Source organism: Anopheles coluzzii, chromosome 3 (assembly GCF_943734685.1).
Source record: "Anopheles coluzzii chromosome 3, AcolN3, whole genome shotgun sequence".
Taxonomy (NCBI): Eukaryota; Metazoa; Arthropoda; class Insecta; order Diptera; family Culicidae; genus Anopheles; species Anopheles coluzzii.
In genome coordinates this window covers 37261454-37285236 of record NC_064671.1, presented here as the reverse complement: position 1 = coordinate 37285236, position 23783 = coordinate 37261454, and the positions used below count along the sequence as shown (strand labels likewise).

At 43.6% G+C, this 23783-nt stretch overlaps 1 protein-coding gene across 1 annotated transcript in view; it reads right to left on the bottom strand.

The window, feature by feature from the left end:
• LOC120959637 (uncharacterized protein DDB_G0283357) overlaps nucleotides 1–23783 on the bottom strand; it is a 120487-nt gene that overhangs the window by 87418 nt on the left and 9286 nt on the right. The gene's annotated exons all lie outside the window — the stretch shown is intronic.

Below are 23783 nucleotides of genomic sequence, written 5' to 3'. Positions count from 1 at the left end.
AGGGAAGCGATTCGTCTGTAGTGGGAAATGGGCTTCGTTAACGGATGCCACAATGCGTCTCATTTAGTGACTGTTAATGTCGGTTGGGGTGGGTGGGTATAGGTGCTAAAGCATAATGATTCCGATTCCTGAGGGCCTGAACCGTTTGCCCCGCAGGCCCCGTTTACACACACCCTACCCACGCTTCGTACCAGGAGGTTAGAGATTTGTTTGCAGTCATTCACTTCCTACGCCCGCAGCTGGTATGATCTTGTTTCGCACGCACAGGACGTTTCCATTGTGATAAGACAGTGTCCGAAGCCGAAGTCTGTTCCCAGCGGAGTGTGCCACGGGTGAAAATCAAACAGTCGCATATTATGCCAACAGTTGCTGTTGTGCTTTTTTTTTTGTTCCCCGTTAAAAGCCATCTGCATAAACGGTGACATATTTAGGTGCCAACAACAATAGGCTGTTGTCTATTCGACAGGGCAATTATGCAGTAGCGTTGAAAGAAAACGTGTTTGGAATATGATTGCTTTGTGTGATTTGGAAAAGTGGATAATTTATTTAATAATATGTTAATGTATTGAATGTTTAGTATCTTCTTTATTTCTGGTGCTTCTTATGTTGTGTTTGATATTTTGTTAGGATCTATTTATTTTTTTGGATAGAAAAGTTATTCATGAATCTCTTTGGAGCATTCAATATCTGCGTTTAGTGTCTGTGTATTTTTTAAAGTTTTTAGGATCCTAAGATATTTTGTGACTTCACCATACTTGGTATGTTTAAAGGCTTGTACGTGAGTCTAAGAAGCACATATCTATTTCAATTTATTTCATCGCAATTGCCCAAGTTCTGGTCACTTTCTTCCTGTGATGGTAGCTCGAAATAGGAACTCCCTGATTCTGATTCCGTGTTCGGAATCAATTCCGAAGTCGAGCCCGATTTTGGAATCGATCAGATTTGGCCCGGGAATTGTATTAATTTCCGTAATCGTCTAGCAATCTCCATGAGAATGAATGGCGCAACACATACTTTTGAATTATTTGCGGTGATCTTTACAATCGTAGCTCCATAGAACTCTAATGCCGACTGTCATGGAAATGACAAGCCCCTACTTCGATTCCGGAGCTGATTCTGATTGCCGAACCGATTCCGATTCAAGAGCTGATTCAGGAATCTGATTGCCTGAACCTACTATTTGGAATTTTATTCATAAAAAAATTGAAGCTAGTCGGAATCTCAACAAATCTTCATTTTTTCCCTTCACTATTTTTTTTTATTTTTTTCATGATCGCCTCATCCGTCCGTTGAAACCTTATAGCAATCTTCGACTACTCTACTATACTATAAAATAACTCTCTATCTTTATCATCTATGAAAACTTTAGGATTTATAGGATCTTATGGGAATTTGTAGGAACTAGTCAATCTTCAGGATATCTAAGTTTAAATGGTTCCAAAGCAAACGTGAATTATAATAGAAAAAAGCTCCAGTTCCTTCATTTCGCATATCAATTCAAACGATTTTTAAGCAAATTCACAGCCCAAATCATCCTTAGAGTACCTTTCCACTTGCCAAACTATTTTCCATCGCACAAATAGCGACACTAACTCCTTATTCTCGTGCTCTTAAGAGACCACAACGACAAAATGCCATTCCACTCACCAATTTGACGCTCATGGTGACGTTGATGATAGCGAACGATTGTGACGTTCAAATACATTTTCTCGCTAAATATCCCGAAGCGCACGTTCTCCTCTAGCTCCTCAAGCACTTTCTGCTTTTTCTTCATCAGCATGTCATTTTATGATTAGCGAAGCGTTGCACTTTATGCATCTTTCTCCCAAGCACCTACTGTATATATTTCTCCTGTCCCTGTGCGTTTTGTTTATTTTTCCCTCCCAATCCTCTCGTGGTGTGCCATTGCCAATTCCCACCATCTGCGACATTCCTTCCTCGTGGGTGTTGTGCATTCTATTTTCTGTGCAAAGTTTGTCGTTTTGTCGCAGGCGCCGGGCGAGATTCGCGTTACTTTTTTGCCGCGGATGCATAAAAACCCATCCGCCAGCAGGTCCCACGGTGGTGTGCCGTGTCACAGAACTTTGCTGACAGCATTCGCGATGGGAAGGACACATCATTTGGTGCGCACGGAGAGAAAAAGCGAACGACCGAGCATTGTAGGGTGTGAAATGTGATAGAATAGCAATAAAGCGTGGGGACAAATGGTGTCTAAGGGCGGTGACACAGCGTCGCGAATGTAAACTTCATACCAGCGAAGAAGGACCCAGCGCAACATTGCCATCCTGATCGTGATTTCTTAGCGCCCTAGCGGTTCGGGAAAGTTCTGCCAATGGCTTAGATCCGGGAGCTGTGAGAGAGGTTTGCTGTGCAGAACTGTGAGAAAGTGTACTTCTCTTTGCTGCTTCTATCCTTCTTACTGCACGTGTGCCGTATCGTAGCCGTATGTCCAACATATGATTGCATTGGTTGTGATGTTCTGCAAACTGTTGACGGTTGGAACGAGCTGGAAGCATCACACCAAGATTGGTTCATTCACATTGAGGATATCGAGTTGAAGGAAAAAGGGAGAAAAAGAATCAAAAAGCATCAAAAAGCAACGACCAAGTTTGTTTGACAATTTTGCTTTCTAGCGTGCAGTTCTTTGCACCATCTCTCGTTGAAGCAATTGGCGAAAAAGTTATAATCTTGCTAGCTGGTAATCCAACGATTTCAAAACAAAGCTCTTCTTGGCGACTTAGGTATCAACGGAGTGGATAAGCAGAGGAAGATTACTTTGAACTTTTTCTACACACAAATAACCAGCTACAGTAGAACGGCGAGCAATGGCTTGGTTCATTTGTGTGTTGCAGTTTACTGTAAGCATATAAATAGCTATATTAAGAACATTGAAAATTCTTTAAATTATTACTTTATTAAATCACATTCAAAGTTTATTTAAAGTGTATTCTTTGTTTATAACACCTAGACATTGTAGATTATATCCTATTCTTTCTTTCGTGCTCTCTCTCTCTATTCGGCACTCCCTCACTTAGGTTGATTCATTGTTCACTGTGTCATTGGTGTCACAGTTTTCCTTGCTTGCTTCAACTCGTTCATATTCATTAATGTCGTTCATAATTATTCCGAGTACAACACTATCGCCCGCGCGATACTGCTGCGGATGAGCTGACGACTGTATCTTGATTTTATAATAACAAAATAATGTTAATGAAGTGCCTGATGCCGAAAGCAAAGCGAGAAAAAAGGGCACAAAAAACACCAAAATATTGCTTCATCGTTGACTGTACACCACTGCCGGCGTCCCGGATAATGCTAAGCTAAGCCAACGGTAAAGTAATGCGGAGAAAAGAAAGCCACAATCGTAATTTCGTAGCCACAAACATTCACACACCCACAAATACGCGAAGAACTTCCGAGCCTAGACAAGCCAGCCATCTGAGCGAAAGAAAACAAGAAGAAAAAAACCTACAAACGGAAGTTTGTACACTGACAACGTGGTGATATGCTGCTCACCGAAAACCGCAGCCGACAGCCGGAAGACATATTTTTAATTAAAATTGTCGCTGTTCTGTCGATTGCAAGGGTGACGCTGCTGCAGGTGGTGGTGTGGTACAAAAGCGAAGAAGTGTGAAAGAAATGACTACCCGTTGAGCAGTGCAAATATACGACAAAGTGAATAATTTTGCTGCAACCACCAAGGTAAATTGAAGAATTATTGAAGTGTTTCCATTGTCGAGGCGAATGAGTGACTTAAAAATAAAGGTAAAACCTAGAATAATTATTTCCGCATATAGAAGAAGCGTCTGAAATCCTCGAAATTAAAATCCTTTAATTGGTAAAATTATCTCCAACATGCTTGCTCACAGTGTACACCAGAAATCCCGCCTCCAAATAACCAATCTGCCGTTTTGTACGTAGAATTTGGAGAATAAAACCACAACAATTTATATCCCTTGAACCTTTTTCGGGTTGTACGCCGGGATTGCGTTACACCAAAAACCACAGGAATGTTGTTTGGGAAGTCGGAACATGTCGAAGATGTTCCTGAAATAAAACTTCTCCCAGCCATACGCAACTTTACAATCAAAAGTTATGAGGTTCAGCAAATCTCTGAACCCTGAAGGAGGGCCTGTCTCGCTCCCCGAATAACCTTTTACTGTTCCGAAGTAAGCTCCTTTTAAATCCTAATGAGATAATGTGACTCTATTATCAAAATCTGACCAAAGGGACTCCACAACCACACCTTCCACGGGCACCCTTTAACATTCCAGCAGCCAGGAACACGCGCGGACACGGGGCAGGGATTTCGGGCCTAGGGTCCCATATAATCTGGATGGAAACAAAGAACCGAAGAAACAAACACGAGAAAGCCCATCAATTTATAAATTCCTACGCAAAGCACCCTTCCCATTAAACGACACGAAACCCTTGCTCGGTGGCCCCGGAGGATGCTAACCAAAAAAGCTTCGAATGTTGTAAACGCACACACACGCATGCAAGCACACACACACGCAATGAATCGTTCACTTTCCCACCGTAGGCAATCGCAGGACGCAGGACCCCATGGCGCAGCATGGCGCGACATGACGTGAGAGTCCGGTTCGACCGGTTTCTAGGAAGAGCGGGCACCACATCCAGGAGGACACAGACAAGCCCATACATAATAAACAGGTACCGGGACGAGGTCGAGGTCTTCGGAACAGGGGACCGGATCCAGCGGGCACCGTTCACCAGCAGTTCCAGCACGACTTTCAAGCTTTGCAGGACGGCGTACGCGTACGGCCTACTACCTGCTGCTCGGGCGCAAAGCGTACTGGTACACAGCCAGCCAGCCAGCCAGCCCATTCCGATGCTGGCTGGCAGCTGCATCTGCTTCTTTTGAAGCGATTCCGACCGAGCTAAATACGAGGCCGAAAAAAGGTCCGTCGGAAGGATGGACAAACAGCACAGAAAGAAAAAGAAAAAAAAAACACAAAACGGTTACAATATGTAATTTGCATTCACATCCTGTCCGTTCGCTGCACGGTTTGCTGCTGCAGTGTGCCCTTTTCTCTGACTTCCGTTCTTGCTTTTGCCCTTCGTTGCATGGCGAGACGTTCGTGAGGCACAGGTTTGGTCTGTTTTGCCGACGTTACGTTTGCAAAATAAATGCATCGGATGGAAATTGGTTTATTTTCTGTTCGGGAACTGTAGATGAGTTGCAGTACGTCGAGCGCACCAAGAAGCAAGTCCTTCGACGGTGGTGCGATTAGGTTGAAGGTGTGCGTGTTTCGCGTAAGGGCCATAAATGGAGTTTCGCGAACAACCTGCCTCGAAAGTGTAACGCAGCCAGTACGCCGGCCGGCCACGTAACGAGCCCCGATCGTTAAGCGGACGAAATCAGAGGATAGTGGAATTAGTTTCACCATAATCTCTGCCGCCGGGTAATCGCGTAATACTGATAAGCAATCGGATGTGTGTAGGTTGGGGCTCGGTAAGAAGCAGACGTGTTAGTAACATTACGTGTCCGTGTTCCGCCCAAACAAAGTTCCGGTTGCAAGTTGCACACGCCCCTTGCAAACCCGTCGAAACACAATCGACAGTGTGGGCACAGGTTTATTGCACTCCATCATAAAAGTAATGCTCGCCGAAATGCCGGGCCGCCGGTTGAATGGTGATCGAATTTTCGAACGCATCCTTCGCGTGCGATCCACAAACAAAAACTTTTACCACTGAGTTCGATCGGGGTAATGCCGGAATAGGGGCAAATCACAGAGAGCCCTCCACTCATCTGGAGCTCCGCTGGCAAAGGAATGGTTTAATTTCGCAGCGGTGGAGCGATAAGAAATCGTTTCATTGCCGTATTTGGAGTTCAATTTCACGGGACGGGGGCTTGCGATGGAAATTGGTACAGTAGTCGGGAGTCGTCTTTTGGCGATTCCAATCAGAGTCAAAGAGAGAGAGAGGGTGGTGTAACTGCGTGCAAGTTGTCGATGCACTGCTTCGACCGCTCGATACCTTTCACGGTGGAAGCGCGATTGGAAGGTGAAGATAACAACACAATTGGACGTTAAGCCGCAGACCAAACAAATGGATACATATTTGGTATCATCTATCTTGAACCAATATTTAACTTGCACAAGGTACATCATTCGATAAACAAATAAATACGGTGAGTGAATTTATGTAAACAGCAATGAATTAAGATAAGTGTAATAGGCACTTACATTGTGCTTTGTTTGCTAAATTTTTACTAAAATATATAATATTTGCTGGCTGGCCCATACAGGTCAGTAATCGGCAAACTTTATGACCTCATCACAGAGTTTACCAAGTCATGTTGCGATATGTTTTGCATACTTTGTTGCTCAAATTTGAGTTTGAAATTGAATTCGACAGCTGCGATGCATTTTTTACTGGTCCAACAACCAATTTCATTCATTGAATATGGTGTTTGACCCGCTATGACCCCTAAGTTAAATGCACGAACTGTTAAATCCAATCGGAAACGAAATGTAAACAAACCAATTTTGAGTAAATGCAAATAATTCGAATAATAAAATAATAATAAATCGAGTTATGGCTCACCTGCATGATTCCACTAACAGGCTGAAATTGAAGCTTTCTAGTGTTCTAGTGATCATAGGGGACATTAACAGAATTATTTTACGCGAGATTTTTTTCAATACTAAAATTGTTACAAACATATAACAATTGCTGAAAATCATCTTGCGAGCGTTCAATAATGCGATTCACTTTAGAACTTCATTCAGAGTACAGCTTAATGGTTTTGTTTAGAAATTTTAAAATTTCGACTTATCAAATAGATATTCAAATTTTGAGAGCACCCAAGGCAACCCTCAATTCTTTGAACTGTCACTAATCACAGCTACAACTCTGGTTTTGATGTACACTTACGCTCAAATTATTAAATTAAAAAAAACTGATGAAAACAGTAGACATCAGTATTAAAAACCCTATGACAAAAGATTTTTTTCATCTAAAGATCCTGGAGATTTGACCGAAGATGCCTACTAAGATAAACTGAGTCTTGATTAAACAATATTTCTCAATCGTGCCTCTTTATTTCAATAGTTTGATCCATTTCGTCGATATGTCTTTCCAAATTAATATTTACTGTTTGTAATTTGTTATGTAAACATGTAAACAGCCACACATTTTGAGACGTGTTGTTAAGTATTTAAAGCATCTAATATTAGAAAATTTGTAAAAAAATATCTTAATCCAAATATAAATCCATATCAAAAGTAAACCATAAATATGCTAACATAACAAGACATCTTCAGATCAAACAAATAAATTGAACGTTTCTCGCCAATGCCAGTAACTGATAAAACCAACTATTAGTCTCTAATGTCAGCAGTTTCCAATCGATATAATCTTTTTGCAATCAGTTTTCTTTCTGATTTCTCCTCCAGCAATATCTCGCGTCTCTAACCGACATACAACAACAACAACAAAAGCATAATCTACTCTCATCAACAGCTCGCCGCAAGCGCTTTGCGACTGGAACGATGTGACACCTGCTCTTCACTTCAGCCAGAGACCCCGCAATAAAATCGAGATCAATTTAGCGATGCGGCTCACCCAAACCGGGTCCGCAATAAAAAATTACATCGACAGACCGTCACCAGCACCAGGTTTTCACACACACACTCTGCTGGGTTTGCGGCCATTGATTGACCTCCTCTGTCCCACCACGGCATCCCTATTTCCCGGCGCAGCATTTGCTTTGCGGGTGAAACTTACGACGATTTGCTCGCAGCGTTCCTCTTCACCGTCTTCAACCTCCACACCACATCCGTCGTGCAGCGGCTGCAGCCGAGACCAGACCAGACGATGCTGCGGATCGGCAATTTTCCCAACCGACCAAACGAAAGGAAAAACCGGAAAACCATCCATTGAATCATGTGTTTGTCGTAACATGACCAACTTGTTATTCGCTGCCACAACCCTTTTTGCGCGGTCGCCGCCGACCGAGCACCGAGTTAAACGCTTCCGAAACGATCACTCAACAACCGGTTTGTCCGGTGGATGCAACGAAGGGGAAAGGGGTTTTAATCGTTCTTCCGATCTGGCGACACCGGGCGACACAGTTGCCACAGAGTATGGCAACATTGCGCAGACAGCCCCCCCCCCCCCCCCCCCAGCATCAGCAGCCGCAGCAACAGCAGTGAGTGAAAGTGAATGTAATGAGAGAGAATTTGCTGCTGACATTAAATGGCCTTTCTAGCGGTTGCGACGAGGGAGCGAAGGAAAATCTCGTTCGATGTGTATGTGTATCTGCCGAGGCGATTGTGCTTAAAATTCATCTCCCAATTGGTTTGGTTGGACATAAATAACAAATTGGCGTGGATGTTGCGCCCGCGGCAGAAACAAAACGCTACTTAAAACTGATCCCAAAATAAAAGAAAAAAGAAAAATATTTACAAAAAAAACGGAAACTGAAGCAGAGCAATGACCATCATTCGTCGTGAGGTTGATAATTTAATTATTTCATGTTTTGTTACAATTAGCCCGACCGGCGGGCAAGGTAACATGCTCGTGGGAATGGTATCTTTAGCAGTAAAATGCTCCAAACACAAAGCCGTACGACAAGATAAGATATTTTTCATCTTTTCCGAGAACTTTTTTATCCGTTCAGGGGCTGTACTTATGATAAAGCAAAAGGGTCTCTTGACAGGCAGACAAATTCAGTTAGCTCTGTTTCTTGGATTGTTTTTATCTCCACTTTTACAACCTACCGCTCTACCAGCTTGATTCGCAAGCATTAAACAAGCCTGTCGCCTCTTCCTCGCAATCCACTTCACATAGCTGCTCGGGAATACATATTTTTCCGCGCGACCTTTTCGACACAGCATTCGTCGTTTCGCAAATAGCGTTCATTTACATTCCCAATTAAGTAATTAAACATTTAATTTCCACCCCGTTTGCACCGCGAGAGATGCTCGTCCGTACCGGCAGCCGGCAGGTCAACAGGGTTGAAATTTGTGTTTTCACTTTACACTCCGTGGCATTGCGCGGCACTGCGGCTCAGTTACCACACCCTCAAGATGGTGCACAGTGCCGGCCGCTACTCTCCGGTAGAATTTACACTGCACCATTAAAAGAACATTAATTTCAATTTTCCGTTGACAGATTGCTCCCGACCATTCGCTCACTCTCGCCCCTACAGCGTATGATGGACAGAGATGAACCGGATTTGAAGATGAGGGTTTTCAACAATGTTCGTAGCGAACTCCGCATTCCTCCACACTCCACAATCCAGCAATCAGACAAATGACCGATGAGTTTTTCGTCCAATAGCGTACAACGAACTTTATGCCATGCACACCAGCTGTTTTGGAAAGCCGGTCACAACGAGTCCCCTATCCAAGCAGGAACGTCTAGGAACAAAACTCATCGACAGTTTGTAAAGAATGATTGATGGCAGTACACGCCAGCCAGTTGGTAAGATTCGATTCGATGGGACGATTTTCTGGATCATTGGGATTGGATGGGAGGGTTTTTTTTACTGCTGGAAGACCGTATCATTATGGTCGTATAATTAGGGCGTTGTGGCAGCATAACGAGGCTCGTAAAGTAATGAAGCGAATATCACCTCAAGCTGAATTGATTGATTGCGTTGCGGAGCTCCAGTTCTAGCTGCAGCTTATTCTTCACAGCAAGAGTGACCTTAAAGATGTAGCAATGTACTTGGTCAGAAATGTGTAAAATAAAAAAGCTAATGGAGAATTAAAGCTCACCTTTGCGGCGTAGTATTTTGTCCGTCCACACGCTTTGTGTGCATGGCATAACCTTCGGGCAAAACAACCCTCACAACTGCAACTTGTTCGAATGACGGTGGCGGCTGTTTGGACATTCAAACCCATGTCAGCGAGTCCACCGAACCGGACCACCTTCAGTGGAGAAGACTCACCAATTTAACAACAACAGTTGCTCCAAACTGCTTCCCGGCTTAGCCAGGCTCGTTCCGAACCCGGCCACGATAACGATGTAGGCGGTACCCTACTAGCAATGAGAATGAAAAAGTGTGCGACTTTCTGGCGAGGGGCATGTAGAAGCATGGGGAGACGGTTGGAAATTCGCGGAATTGCTCGGAGGCGCGAGCGTGTTTTGGTTTCTACACAGTTTTTGCACTCACACAATTACACATGTGTGAATGTGTGCGTTCACTTTCAGCCTGCGCGCTCAGTTTGGTTTTCTCGCAGCGGCATGCGGGTATCGGTGTCTCGCTCGCACTAGTGCAGCGAGTGTTCCTCTGTGCGCTCCCCTTCTTGCCACCACACGAAATCGTCAGTTCAGCTCAAGCGTTCGCCGTGAAAGGCTGCGCTCGTGTTAGCCTAAGTCCCGGGCGATCGAAGTTTCGCTAAGTGTTGAAGTGTTGTGCACATTGAAATGAAGCTGCGCTTTTCTTTCACCATTTATCTTAAATGTGTGATATGCGCTGCTTTATTTCAATGTTTATTTTTGCTGTATCGAACATCAACAACGGGATCCACGCAGTTTGACGGCTCTTTGAAATACGACGATTTTTTTATATTAAGAATTTGTGTGATTTTGTGGCAAGATTGTGTGAAGCTATGTGTGAAAATGCCCCTTTATTTGCAATAAAAGTGATAAAATATAAACCAAGTTTGATGTGTTCAAGTTTTTGTTTTGATTCGGGTGCACCAAGTCCGAATGAAGGGAAGCGCACAGTGCGCTACGAAAGAAACGAGCGGGAGGGGGTGTCAGTCCAGCGCAGCGCAATTCGCTGGAATCAAGTGGGAGGGGGTACCAGTTCAGCGCTGCGCAAGCCGAAAGAAACGGGAAGGAAGGGGTATGAAGAAAATACGATGAAACAGCGCGAGCGAGCGTTCTTTACAGCGAGAGCGCCTCGTGTATTTTAAAGGCAAGCAAGAGAGCGCATTCTCTCCGTGGTAGCGCTCCATCCGCCATTTTTAATTTCGAGCCCAAAACAACGGACTTTGGATCCGACTTCGGGCCGGACCCCCACCGCATGTTTCTAACTACCCCTCGCCTGAAAATTTCGTTCTCTTTGTCTGTCGGGTATGGAATAGTTTCTTCATCGTTTACACCCACCAAACCCACACACACGCACATTGCCCACAGGTGTACTGCACACGAAACCAAACCGACGTATATCCGAGAGTACAATCGTTACATTGGGAAGGGATGCGAAGCGGTGAACTAAAATAACCTCCGAAGCCCTAACAAGCGACACCATTATTAGTGTGCCCGTGTCGCTCGCTTTTAGCCACAAGTGCTAATTATGTTATTAAACTAAGAAGTTTGGGGCCGGAGTGGAGATCTTGGGCCAGTTTTATCACCACACACGCCCACACGCCCAAAACGCTCGCAGTCAAAGGTGGGCCTTGTAGCCTTGACATTTAGCAGAAAGTGTCCGGTGGCCTAAGCCTGTTACAGGCTGTTGTTCGGTTGGAGGTAATTTTTCGATGGGTGCTCCCAAATTTCACATACATTATCTCATTGGCGCCTGGGTTTGGTTTGTGGGGTGTGTTCGCGTGCACGAAGAAGTTATGCCAGCAACGGAAAAGGGATGGTCGTTGTTGGTGCAAATTTTCTCAACAGCATTCTTTCTACACGTTTGTACACAGCATTCCAAGATGTTAACCTCGCTAAGGGATTGGTATTTGGACACAGTCCTTAGAATTGCAACTTCTTTGGTGCATTAGAATCAACAATTTTGTTGTAGAAGTCTTCATTTACTACACTTGCTAAATGTAAGCTACTTCTAGCTTATTGTGTGGCACTGCGCCAAAAGACCTCCCGCCAACATAAAGTCTTCAAAAAGTTGCAGACATCTCTGATGGTAGTAGCAGATCGTTGTCTCCTACCTATACCGGTTAGAGATGATTTGAATTACAAATCGCTAGACTCTGGGACGTTCGACGCTCATCCCACACAAGTAGTCACAATACGAGGAACACACAAAACTGAGGTACAAACGATCGCACATCCCGAACGCTCGAGCTTCCGATAGTGCCGAGGACTTCAGAGCCGAAGAACACTTCTAACAGCTGCCGATTCAGGTGCTTCAGTGTGTGAAAGAGTATGGTTATGGAGTGTTGTGTGGCATTCTATCCAAGGCAGTCCATTACCGGTATGCAATTAGTCCGTAAGTGGTTTTGCAGCGGCTCTCCTAAGTGCTACCGATGAAGGTGATGATTTTAAGCTGCTCATGTTCCCAACTCGACGAAGCACTCAGAATAACTTGTGCTGGAACTCACAAAACTATAGAAAGATGTCGCAAATTCCTCTTACCATTCGGAGTTTTTCATGAATAAATATCTTTTATTAAGTGAAATTGGAATAAAGTGTTATCAAACACCACAAAACTCAATCTTTTTAAAGTTAATGTCTTCCTCTTCGACTCCATCTTTTGCAGCCCAGCAACTGAACTTCTGGGTGAAAAGGTATCAATAAAACACTTTAATTATTCCAAAAACAGCATTTCAAGCACCCCTTTATGCCTTTAAGTCTCTTCATCTTCATTTTCCTATGCAATAAATATAGCGCATTAGAAAGGTGCAAAATGACTCCCTCCGCTGTACGCTGCCCCATGCCTGTCCCGCCTTCCCCAATTTACCCGCCCATTCGCCACGATGACCCAGATGTTTTAATTTCACGAAACCAGAAGCTGCCGCTACCACTGCCCCGGGGTTCATAATTTAACAGCAAATTTAAGCCACAACAGCAACAGCAACAAACCCCTTTAACCAAGAGCACTACCGCACCACTTCCGCATGGGGTGTGAGTGAGATTCTGGCGCATAAATTTCGGGCATCCTTCTGGCAAACCAGGATACATGGGGAGAACAGAAGACAGGAGAACAGGATCGACCAAAACACCACGCAGCAGAGCATACCCCGTTCGGAAGTTCCTTTCGCCTCGGGTTGCTTCAGTGCGGATGTGCCCTGGGCGGGGTGGAGGCACCGGGTTCAGAGGGTTTTGCCATTTGCCAAACCCCACAAACCCACGCTTCAGGGACAGAAAGTGCGTTCACGCGCCAAATTAAAGCTAATGGACTTCAACCGCTGCTACTGCTAGCGCAAGTGCTAATGCGTGCTTGCTATTCCCCCGAGCGGGTGCGCTTCTACGTTCCCCGGCAGCATTTTGCTTCAATCATCTCGGCACGGCAGCGCTCACCACCCCACACAGCAACCCACCGGGCATGCAAAACCGACCGCAAATGGGGAATGCTTTTTGGCCGCGTTCTTGTCGGAGGGTGGTGCGCGCGGGGCATGCATCCGATCTATTAATTCAGCAGCAACGACTTCCGCCGACCGTTATGGGTTAGTGTATGTGTGTGAATGTGTGTGCTTTTTTGCAGTTTGTGCGCTGCATCGATTCTATGAATTTAATTAATTCATTGTAATCTATGCTAATAAACGAAATATAATTAGAATATTGTCGATCGGGCTGTGCTTGCGGTTACTGTTCGTGCTGCTGCTGCTGCTGCGATTTCCTGCCAAACTGCAACAGCCAACAGAACATGTTGCTCGCCGCACAGCTTGTGAATGGAACCAATTAACGAGAGCTTATAGTAAAAGAGTCAATAAAAAGGATTACCTTTTTGCCAGACATAATCAATTAAACAATTGTACTCGATTATTGTTCGCTTCCGTCATACGTTTCGTTACAGAGCGACACATTAATTGAAGGAATGCAAATCATACAGCAACGGAGCAGAAGCAGACACAACGCTCCATACCGTATCGAATGATGCCGGGAATCTAACACGAACCGATGACGACGAGTGAGCTGCTGCATCCGGACAATTGGCACGGAATGATAATTGCTGCCCCGGTGGTGACGGGACACAGTGACGCCATCCCACCACGGAAGCGAAGGTGGCTCATCGTCGAAGTTAGTCACTGTTGCAGTTGCGCTCGGACATCCCGCGTCACGTGGGAATTAGTCAGCGGTGCAATGGTGACAGATTGCAGTTTGAAGAGCATTTCGAATGCACTACTACAACGATTGCTTCAGCACTAGATGCGTGCTGATAAACCCTCGCGACTTTCGTACACAAAAAAGAACCCCTCTCCGGCAGAAGTCACTCAATGTCGGGGTGTGATGGAATTGATTGAATATTAATTTACTGGCAGTGGTGATGCGAGCCTATATGGTCTTCTGTTAAGTGATTCCTCCAACGGCCCAACGACACTAAATCACCATAATGAGCGAGCAGCCCCTACACAGTGAAGCGCTTGGCTTGGACTGTTTCAACCTTCAATCCAAAGCCAAGCCATTTTATGACGGGTTTTAATTGAATTATTACCACACATCGTCAGCATCTTCAGCGCGCGGCGGAAGGCAATGAGTCAAATGTAGTAAACGACAATGTTGGTATGGCGCAAAAGGCTAAATAAGGTAAAGAGGGCTGCTGATGTGCTGCTAATGCCTGCCTGCCTGCCTGCCTGACTGCCCGAACAGAACCAGATGTGCGTTGGTTGCGCTTTACTACACTGTAAAGGCTTCCGCAGAATACCGTCAAAACCCCCGTGAGCCGCAAAAGGTATTAAAACTTTTCACGTGACGTAGGTGGCTGACGCGATGGGGGGATGCTATCTGTGTCGACGCAATTAATATCCATCCATCCCATCCCAGCCACGGTATCTTAAGCGGTCGAAATTGACGTTTGATGTCGCGTCGGTGCATGTGTAAATGGTTGGGCTTTATTAAATTGAGATTGACAATATCACCGTAAAGGTTATTAAGCCATAAATGGAGCGGTGGACACTAATAAGCACAGCGTACGCGGTGTGGAATGGTCGTATTAATTATGGTGAAATTTTGAAGTAGATGGCTAAGAAAATGACATGCCTTAATGAGCTTAAAATAGTTTTAAAAGGTAAGAAATTTTATGAAAAAAAACACAATTCAAAAACAATACAAAAGTGAAGAAATGTTCATAGAAATTAAATTTAAGCACTAAATAATAAAAACAAAAAAATACACATGTGAGAAATAAGATAGCGAGAAAGAAACTTTAAAGAGAATATTACATAAATTGAGTATATATAAATGAAAAGAAAATAAAGAAAACTGAGGAAGTAAAGTAGTACAACCAACTTTAAAAACAAATCAAAATATGAGAGAAAAATAATTGAATAAATAACAAATCAAAACAACATGAAAAAGACATTGAACTGCAAAACAAACAAAAGAAGCATAAAATGTGGGTGAAATTCACAAAGACAAACAAATTATGGACCCATTAAAACATGATAAAAACAACATCTGGCAGTCATCCAATAAAACATGAGACGTTCTTAACGATCAACTATCCTACCCGAAATCGTCTGCCGTACCATTGTAGCTGAAACCGAATATAAACGATATTTCTTTAAAATATGCCCATGTTTTACCGATTTTTCACCCACTTCCTGCTCTAGAGCTATAAATACAACAAAGGGATGTGTGGAAGACTGTTCGCAAGGAAGAAATCCTAGACAAACAAAGTCCCAGCGTAACGGTTCTCAAAATTCACAACACATCGCCCCGTTGCCCACCGCCGAGAACGACCAACCAGACAATTGCTCTATTAACGCTGGCGACATGATGTCAGCCCAAGCGGCACGAGATGATAAACATACTTCCCGCAGAGCATACAGGACCGGAACGGATACAATCTCAACCGATCCCGCAAAGCGACTGGAGAAAATGCTGTAAGGAAGAACAAATCCTTCCCAAAGCCACGCTGTTCCTTCAACAGTTCAGCTCTGCAGCAAGTGCGCCAGAGCACGGGACTAAAAGAGGGACAGTAATGCACGCACAATGTTGCTCGCGAGCTATTATCCTTTATCGCGTCGTCATCTTTAACGGGCGGGACATTCATCACCACCGGGCAAGGGAAGGCGGTACTCACCAGCGACAAGTAGTCGTTCTCGCGGGGCCAACCATCATCTTCAAGCTGGGCAATGCTCCTCTTCTTTTTTGGAGGTTTTTGTGAGTGTGCTTGAAATTTTATTTTCCTGCCAATTTCCCGCTAGATGAGGCCATTCTTCTTCATCCCATCCCCGGTCGCGTGTATTCTTAGCTTGATCTTGTGCTTTTTTGCGTGTACCCTGTTGTAAACGTGATGCTTCACCCTCGCACAGCATGGCTCCAAAAACAGAGCCATCCTTCCTGTGCTCTCCCGCTAAAAACATGGGGGTTGTAATTTTAATGCCATAAATTCAGTTTTATAGCCAAGCCATATCCCACGAACTGTACACAGGCGTCGTTGCCCTCGGGTGTGTTCCCGAACTAGGCTGCACAAACGTTTCTTCCTGCCCCATCCGCTCTTCTTTTTTTGTGGGTTACTCGGATGGATGACCCATCAGTAGAAGTGATAATAAAGTATCCCGGGCCTTGGGATCAAAGGCAGTGGAGCTAGTTCACTCTAGAAGTGGCCCCACAGTCGCCTCGTTTGACGCGCGAACAGGGCGAGCAAACAATCATGGTTTTGGGGCGATTTTTTTTTCGCGTTGCTCTTTTATTCACGTGGCGCGCGTTTCCGAATCCGGTGCGTTTGGTCGGTCAACCGACCGAGTGGATGATAATAAAATTAGATTCAATAAAAAAATATACGACAGCATAATTAATCATTTTTATCACTTTCTACGCACTTTCGGGGTCGGAGGAATTTTGGTTTCGCCCAGCCGTGATGCGTGTGTACGCCGATGTTGCTTTGGTGCAATGGTCACGCAACCACAAAAGAAGGCGAGGTAGAGAGAGAAGAACATGCTGAAACCCCCGGGGTGTAATGGTCAAATTAGTGGAATCTGTGCTGTAATTATGGGGCTTTTCGTGTACCAGTGTACGAGCTACGAGCACCTGCTGTGTTAGAATTTCTTGTTCACCACGCTGGTCAAACTAATGTTCTCATCAATACCGCAACTGTAAACAACGGACTTGAGGGCTGTAAAATTGTTTTATAATATGAACAACGTGACAATTCTGTGAAAATAACGTACATTCTTCTAGACAGATACTCCCTTCTAAGCATAAATTAAGAACTAGTCAGACAATAATGCCATAAACGTACCATTCGCGATGGATTTGGGCTGTTCATCGACTAATTTGGCATAACAAGCCACCCATTTCGACGGACGATCCAAAAGCCAAAGCGAAAAGCATGAGCACTTCCGTCTTTTTTCGCAACTGCAAACACGTCGCAGTTCCGGAAGTGAGTGTGAGACGACACTGCACCTCTTCTAGGAGTGACTTCCGCCATTGTGCATGCCGCCAAACGCTTCCTCGTTACCCCGTCCATTCAAATCCAAACCATCTTCAACGTGAAATAATTGCACATTGAATCGATGCGTGATGGCTATTACCATGATGCCACACGAGCACTACCGCCGGTTTGGAACCAAGGTAAAATTCCGAGGTTAAGTAAGCGAGCTCAGAACCACGCGGCTGCTAGAACGTTGCCTAATGTGTCTGCTACTGTCACGGCGATGCAATGCAGGTGTGCACCGTCGAAACCCAACACAATGCCTTTTACGAATGGGTGCGAGACTGTGCGCTACTCGATCGTTCGATCGAACCGTTAGATACTCGATCGTGTGACTAATTAATTCAAGATCGACCAGCCTTGACCACCAGTCGAATGACGTCCAAGGCGCACACTGCACTGCGCTGGTCTATAGCACCACAGCCTGCAGTCGGCCGCGGGTAACTGTTTGTTGATTTTCGCGCGTATCTAGAGCGCAGAGCTAGAGTGCAGCATTATGGTTATGTTCCAGTTGAACTCACACGCATCACTTTGTCCTCAATTTGGCCCTCTCGTGCAGCGCTCCGGACGCTGATCGCCATCCGCACGCATGGCATAAGTTTGATGAATTGCAATGGTGAGTGGTGTTTGGTTTTATGTCACGATTATCTTCGAACGTTTTTTTTTGATAAAGCTGTCAACACATTTCAGGGGATTATCTAATTTTGTTTGATCCGAATAAAATATTGCAACAACATGAGATTGGTTACACAAACGTGGCAGGAGGTTTTAAGAATCGCGTAATCGCTGCCTCTGCAAGCATTGATTAAACAACGGTCATCAGCTCGTAGTGAAAAGACGCCGCACAGTGTGTGGGGCAAAACACTTCCGGAGCGAACCCGTTGATAAGCCATGCTTTAGCCACTTCAGCGAGTACCCCCACCCGGGACACTGGTCTTATCAATTGCAATCAAATGTATAATAAATTCCACGGCACTGATTCACTAGCGAGGACTAGGCCAAGTGCGATTGCGCTAAGCGTATGCTGAGTGTCTCGCAGTGTAATGGGTTATGCTCGTTAGTTAGGTTTAAATCGTATCTGAATTAACGGAAGTATGCCATCCTATAATTGTTTCTAAATAACTTTCTCTGTCATGATAATGCGCGATTCGATTGTGCATTTGCTTGGTAATATTTGGCATAACAATCATGCTAGTGTAGGCTTCCCCTAGCTACTCATCGATATGACTGCCGATAGCAGGTCTGGTCATGGTCATTACTACATAAATACTAATTGAGAAAATCGATTGCAAATTCAAAATACAAGACAAACCATTCTAAATTCAGTCATTCATCAAGAATACAACACTATCTAAGACTTGCGTTCCTTTCTTAAGTCAAAAATCCACCGATTCTTTACAATCTCAATAATGGGGCCCTTCACGATTCTAGTCTGCTTTTTATATGGAGTTTGACAGATGGAGGCTGAAATCATGGTAACACTCCAAACAAAACCGCACTCAAAACTAGCCTGCGATTTTCAGTCTAGATTATTCTAGCCTCAAGGCTAGAATTAAATTCGAGTACCTACTCGAAAAAATGGGAAAACAAGGTGGTGTTTTAATTTATCCCAAGCTGCATTAAAGAGGTTAGATGGTGGAATCTAGAATCAAAGTGTATGTAGACCAGGTGGTCTCTTCCCAGATAATTGAAGAACTAATTTCTGAATTCAAAAAAGCTCCATTTGGCAGAATGGATGAAATTAATTTGCTTAGGAACGGATCATTTTTCAGATCAGCATATTCGTAGCAGACTTTGGTCTCCTTATCTAAGATGTTGTATCGAAACAAAAATGGATGTAAAGACCACCTGTATATTATACCCACTTTGATAGCTGCTCGAAAACTGCTTTACAATGCAAACAGCTGACAGGCTAAAATTTAAGCCTACGAGCTAGAAACGGAAAAGAGCCGATTTTTATACTATTATTGCGTTGTACAGTATCTAATTCCTTCTTGAAAAATTGTTGTGCTCCAGTAGATAAAATCAATCATACATGAGCTAACCTTACCGAGCAAGTAAAGACATTTTTTTCAGGTTGAAATAGTTTAGGCTTTACTCCTGAGGCAAGTAAACCAAGGCCTTTGGCTAGTTTGACAAGTGACTACTTGTTTGACATAATTTCATGCGGCAAACCCAATACCCCATAAAAAAGCTAGCCAGAATCGTAAACACCGCCCTCTGTTATCACAATTAAACTAACTAATGTTGAGCTGAAACAACCATCACATTAATCACGGAAAACATCCACCCTTAACATGAAAACTATGTTCTTCTCAAATAAACATAAACAACCAAACCATCTTCTTTACCTTCATCGCCCCCCAAAGAGGAGTAGTTCCTCACACTTTCCTTACAAACACCATGCCTTCAAACTCCATCAAAGCGTATCAACGTCACTTTCTACCTCGTACCAACTGAGCCACACCAGTTAACAAAAACCTTGTCGCCGAACTGCTAACTTTCTTAGCTTTAAATCAAAACATTAACCAATTAATTACCTCAACAGCAACATGCGGTTTGATGTAGTTTGTGTTGGGGTTTTTCTCTGTTTTTTGTATCCTCTCTTGTTGCATTGTTTTTCTTTCATTTCTTATGCTTCTTTCCCTTTTCTCTGCTTTTGTTTCTTCTGTTTTGTTTTTTTTCTTCTTCTTGTTTTGCATTCGCTTTCCAATACAAACCAGTCCGACCAGTGCTCTGACTCCGGCCGGTGTTGATACATTGTTTGCTACAACACCCATTTTCCACTTTCGCGATCTTGTCCCGCTGGGATGCACACACCGAGTGGCGAAGCAGCAGAACACCGCGGTGTATGACCGCGAAGGCCAGCCTCTGCAGTGTAATTAGCAAGTTTAAGTTGACACTTGAAGCTGCCCAAGCTTACTCATTCCCTTTCACCGCATGTGTGTGTGTGTGTGTTTGAGAGAGGAACACGCGGAACCGAGGCGAAACCACCATCCATGCGCAACGCGCGTTGTCGTCCGTTGCGTATCGTCTTCAGCGCACCAACAACAGCACCATGTGTGTGCGCAATCACGCCAAATATTTGCAGTGCGCGCGCGCACTCGCCCGAGTGAAGCAAAATCTTTGAACGTGATGATTACCTATCGCCGGAGAGCACGGGGCACCAACACAGACATTTGTTTAACTTGTTTTTTTCTGCAGGTTTCATTTTGCCGCTTATGGCAAGGTGGCTTAAAAATAAAAATAAACTAAAAGCGACAATATTATTTGCTGACAAAAGTTTCAAAAATATTTAACTAAATACATCGTGCGATTGAAAACAAAAGAACAATAAAACACAACACAAATAAAACACAAATAAATGAGCTGTAAACATAAAGTAATAATAATAAAACATGTCATCTCTTTGAATCAACTGAAACCAACAACAAAGGCACGCGAAAAAACTAAAATTTTTGGGCAGGGTCGATTTTTTAAACTCCACCACCCAGTAGTACAGTTAGTATCACAACCGTACCAGCAATTGTTATCTTCATAATTACACCAACAGCCTAAATAACTGTCCGATGACCCTGCCCTGTCGTTAAATGCGCTCCCCAAAATACCACCCCCCAGCCGGTTGGTGGTATCGCTTTTTTGTTCGTGGAAGGCGCTAGTCACCTTTTTTTGGTGTGCTGATATCTCTCTGTGCCTCCCTCGCGGGACATATCCATTTCCTGTCCTCCAGCAACGCAACGCAAAGGTCGCACACAGCAAACGGAAATGGTTGGATGTTTTTTTCTGCCTGCTGCTCTCCGGTTACGAATCACACCTTCACACACACACTCATCTCTCATCCGCTGCGGGTGAAGTATAATGCTCGCCCGCAAAACGTCATCAGCATGCATCATTCGCAAGAGCTCCACTTCACTTTTATGGGGCCAGGGCCATGGACGCTTACGGGAGAGTTTGTCCACCACCTTCACACCTTCTCTTCGTCCAGCACGATAACAGAGACCCGCATAACTGTGCGAAAAAGTACCAGAAAGAGAGAGAGACAGAGAGAGAGAGGTGAAATGCACACGAAATCACCAAGGCAACAGTGAGTAACGAAGATATACGTGCGACCCTTCACTGCTTTACACAACGATGTACACACGATCAATTGCAATGTAATACAGCTTGTAGTGGGTTTTTTTGTTGTTTTAGCACACTTCCTCCAAATCCACCACACGCAGAATCGCTCTTCATGACAAACGATTGTGAGGATTAGTAATAGCGCAGTTCGTAAAATTTCTATTTCAAGCGTTTCGCACGAATTGCACCCGCATTTGGTCGACGCTTCCAGCTCTGTCCAGAGCGTACGTTTTGCTCTACAGACGCAATCTACGGCCCTGCTTCCGACTCTCTGCGGCAGATAGATAATGGCCCGCCGGGTGCGATAGGAAGTGACCCATTTGACCGGCCGACGAAGGCCGTAGGATCGCGGTTGGCAAATGGAAACATTCTTGGGACGTGGTGAGTGGGTTGTCAGCGAATCAATTATAAAGCATAGTTTACAACCAATAATGCGTTCGGTGGCTAATAATGGTGTGATTCTCGAGAGGTTGAATGATGATTAAATTTGGTTTAGAAATTCGGTTTCCTGTTGCACAACATGGAATATGAAGTTTTTTGGGAAAAAATATACGATGCATTATTCATAAATTATTTCCTGACTCGATTAGTGATCAAGCTGAATGCCTTCATGCAGGAAATCGAAATTAAATGAAAAATAATTAATTAAAACATAACAAATGTTCAAAAATCACTTTGTATATACAACAAAACTTGTAAAAATGGTATCTTGTTTTTTAAACAAATTCCGAAAATAATTCCGAAAGTTACATATCAAAATTGATGTTAATAATTCTATGACTTTTAATCAAACTGTGTCATTACGTCTTAGAATTAAATTTGAGACACTTTTAAATGTTACAACATAGTGATCGAGGTTCATCAGCGAAGATACTGTAAGATTTCCTTTATACTTGGCTCAATGTAACGGGAAGCGCATCAGCCGACAGCTATGAATGATAGTTACTGTCGATCGTGACTAAGAATGTTCCGGCAACACTTGGTGACCTTCAAAATCGATGTTTAACAATCTATGTGATAGTATAAATAATTTAATGTGAAAAATAACACTACTAATGGAGTACATCTGTATTAAGTCTCTATTCTTTATTAAGACTCTCTCAACCATGACATAAACCATGAGGGATATTTGCAGTTTCTAGCTCTAAATCAGCACACCCATATATGCACTATACACCCGCTTGAATATAGTGCATTAATTCTTCTTCTATTTGGCGTAACGTTAATGAGTCGTTCGAATTGACGACTGTACCACGGAACCGCCCCATATAGCGGATTAATTATCTGTATTTCTGGAAAGCATGCATACGACCTAGCAACATTCCCGTTATCAAGCCCCGAATCGTCCGTGTTCCCATACATAGGACTGACCATCCTGCTATGAGTAATCAATAAGTCACTGAAAGCATTAGTGGTATAGGCAGGTCTTGACCGAAAACGTTTGTTGTGGCAAAGAACAAGAAGAAAAAGTGTCTTCAGGTATTTCAAACCATGCTTTCATTCTGCAGTTAATCTACCGATTACCTCGAGAGACTTGTAGAGCAACTAAATCCATCAGCTGAAGACTAAAAAGTGTCAAAAGTGTTTTTGTATTATTCTGAACAATCCAGATCTTAAATAAAGACTCCGTTTATGATTTCTGTTAATGGAAATAAAGCGTGATTGGAAAAAGTTGTTCAAACCGAAGAATAATATAACGAGCCTTGCAGAAAATGACTAGGAGATACTAATTCATAGGTAAATAGGCAAAATATAAAAAATATGATTTTAAATTAAATGTCTACGGAAGATTTTTGGAGAAACTTTAAGTGTCACTTGAGATATTGTAATGTGTTAAAAGGTCCTCCAATATAAAGGAATATGTACGACTATTGGAACGCATTTCTTAGCATTTATAGCCATGTCTAGAAATGCGTATCCAAGCACCCAATTTTGAAGCTACCGGACCACTTTGGCAATCAGTGAGTCGTAGCGTAAAGTTATCAAACAGACCCAATATTCATTCTTCCAATGATATGAGCAGCTGGTCAAACAACACTCATACATTTAACGTATCAACCTTTTAGTAAAAACATGATTGTTAACATAAAAAAAGTTGCATTCACTCCCCATCACGACCTCATGTTTACGATTATAAGCTTACTTTCACCTCACCACACCTGGACGGACAGAGAAGGCCAAGCAAATGCGTTATCCTTACAGTTGTCATTCAACTTCATGCACACAGGGTACGATGATTTGTTTATGAACAAAAAAGAAAGAAACCCCACTGCACACACACATACGGCCAAATTTGTACCATAAAAGATATGCTTGTACAGTGCACGCCCACCCATAACCGCCCAGTCCCAGTCGTAACATTTCGTCTGTCAGCGGAAAGCTCCCGAAAGCTGGACCGGCGGTACGACGC